The sequence below is a fragment of the Lolium rigidum genome, chromosome 4 (genome assembly GCF_022539505.1).
Source record: "Lolium rigidum isolate FL_2022 chromosome 4, APGP_CSIRO_Lrig_0.1, whole genome shotgun sequence".
Classification (NCBI taxonomy): Eukaryota; Viridiplantae; Streptophyta; class Magnoliopsida; order Poales; family Poaceae; genus Lolium; species Lolium rigidum.
The window spans coordinates 13,876,523-13,879,676 of NC_061511.1; positions in this window are offsets into that span (position 1 = coordinate 13,876,523).

Below are 3,154 nucleotides of genomic sequence, written 5' to 3' on the forward strand. Positions count from 1 at the left end.
AAGTTTGTACTAAATTTGAGTCAATTAAAAAGGAACGGAGGGAGTACTTTGTTTGCTGCACTTATATCAAAACACAAAAAAATTAGTTGCTAGCTTTACTTTATTCTTGTCTTGCACTCTATATCAAAAACACAAAAAAATTAGTTACTTGCATTTACTTTACTTGATTCATCATGTTTCCTTTTAATTTTACCACAAAAAACATACCGGTAGGACGTGGGTCTATCATTGGGAGAAACAATATAGAAGAATTCTTCACCATGTTAGTACCGTTGAAGATTTTGAAGATAGACACTTGGTAGAACTTGCTCCTACTTATGAAATTGTTGTTGCTGCTTTAGTTCGCATGTTGGAAACTAAGTTTGTTAATCTCAATCCTATAATCCAACACATGTTTCTTACACTGGGTGATATGGAAGAGGGGGAAAAGAAAGATTTTGTTTTAGAAACCCTTCTTAGAGAATTTGGTGGTCTAGCAAGAGAGGCTAGAAAGGTCTTTGCTAAATTTAATATGCTTGGTTCTCATACTAATTTTGTTGGTCTCCTTGAAAAAATGGACATGGATAGGATAAGGTACACTAATAATGCTAATGATGGTGGGGAGATCAAAGCACCAATACCATGTAAACTCCTAGCTATGAATGATGCACTAGAACATAACTATGCTTGGCTTGTTCCTGAAAATTTGTTCGATGAGAGTAGCAAGCCCAAGACTAATGAAAAGGAGACGCTGAAACTTATGTATCCAATATACTATGCATGGTTGAGAAAACTCCAAACCCCGCTGTAGGTGCACCACCCTTCGATAACACTTGAGTTACACTTTCTGCGCCTATGGGAGACAACCCATGTTTTTACTACAGTATTTTTGTTTTATATTTGAGTCTTGGAAGTTGTTTACTACTGTAGCAACCTCTCCTTATCTTAGTTTTGAGTTTTGTTGTGCCAAGTAAAGTCTTTGATAGTAAAGTAAGTACTAGATTTGGATTACTGCGCAGATTCCAGATTTCTTTGCTGTCACGAATCTGGGTCTACCTCCCTGTAGGTAGCTCAGAAAATTAAGCCAATTTACGTGCATGATCCTCAGATATGTACGCAACTTTCATTCAATTTGGGCATTTTCATTTGAGCAAGTCTGGTGGCCTAATAAAATCCATCTTTACGGACTGTTCTGTTTTGACATGATTCTGCCTTTTATTTCGCATTGCCTCTTTTGCTATGTTGGATGAATTTCTTTGATCCATTAATGTCCAGTAGCTTTATGCAATGTCCAGAAGTGTTAAGAATGATTGTGTCACCTCTGAACATGTGAATTTTTATTGTGCACTAACCCTCTAATGAGTTGTTTCGAGTTTGGTGTGGAGGAAGTTTTCAAGGATCAAGAGAGGAGTATGATACAATATGATCAAGGAGAGTGAAAGCTCTAAGCTTGGGGATGCCCGGTGGTTCACCCCTGCATATTCTAAGAAGACTCAAGCGTCTAAGCTTGGGGATGCCCAAGGCATCCCCTTCTTCATCGATAACATTATGAGGTTCCTCCCCTGAAACTATATTTTTATTCCGTCACATCTTATGCACTTTGCTTGGAGCGTCGGTTTGTTTTTGTTTTTGTTTTGTTTGAATAAAATGGATCCTAGCATTCACTTTGTGGGAGAGAGACACGCTCCACTGTAGCATATGGACAAGTATGTCCTTAGGCTCTACTCATAGTATTCATGGCGAAGTTTCTTCTTCGTTAAATTGTTATATGGTTGGAATTGGAAAATACTACATGTAGTAATTTTAAAATGTCTTGGATAATTTGATACTTGGCAATTGTTGTGCTCATGTTTAAGCTCTTGCATCATATACTTTGCACCCATTAATGAAGAAACACTTAGAGCTTGCTAATTTGGTTTGCATATTTGGTTTCTCTAGAGTCCAGATAATATCTAGTATTGAGTTTTGAACAACAAGGAAGACGGTGTAGAATCTTATAATGTTTACAATATGTCTTTTATGTGAGTTTTGCTGCACCGTTCATCCTTGTGTTTGTTTCAAATAACCTTGCTAGCCTAAACCTTGTATCGAGAGGGATTACTTCTCATGCATCCAAAATCCTTGAGCCAACCACTATGCCATTTGTGTCCACCATACCTACCTACTACATGGTATTTATCCGCCATTCCAAAGTAAATTGCTTGAGTGCTACCTTTAAAATTCCATCATTCACCTTTGCAATATATAGCTCATGGGACAAATAGCTTAAAAACTATTGTGGTATTGAATATGTACTTATGCACTTTATCTCTTATTAAGTTGCTTGTTGTGCGATAACCATGCTTCGGGGACGCCATCAACTATTCTTTGTTGAATATCATGTGAGTTGCTATGCATGTCCGTCTTGTACTGAAGTAAGAGAGATCTACCACCTTAATGGTTGGAGCATGCATATTGTTAGAGAAGAACATTGGGCCGCTAACTAAAGCCATGAATCATGGTGGAAGTTTCAGTTTTGGACATATATCCTCAATCTCATATGAGAATAATAATTGTTGCCACATGCTTATGCATTAAAGAGGAGTCCATTATCTGTTGTCCATGTTGTCCCGGTATGGATGTCTAAGTTGAGAATAATCAAAAGCGAGAAATCCAAAATGCGAGCTTTCTCCTTAGACCTTTGTACAGGGCGGCATGGAGGTACCCCATTGTGACACTTGGTTAAAACATGTGCATTGCAAAGATTCGGTAGTCCAAGCTAATTAGGACAAGGTGCGGGCACTATTAGTATACTATGCATGAGACTTGCAACTTGTAAGATATAATTTACATAACTCATATGCTTTATTACTACCGTTGACAAAATTGTTTCATGTTTTCAAAATAAAAGCTCTAGCACAAATATAGCAATCGATGCTTTCCTCTTTGAAGGACCATTCTTTTTACTTTTATGTTGAGTCAGTTCACCTATCTCTCTCCACCTCAAGAAGCAAACACTTGTGTGAACTGTGCATTGATTCCTACATACTTGCATATTGCACTTGTTATATTACTCTATGTTGACAATTATCCATGAGATATACATGTTACGAGTTGATTCAACCGCTGAAACTTAATCTTCCTTTGTGTTGCTTCAATACCTTTACTTTGATTTATTGCTTTATGAGTTAACTCT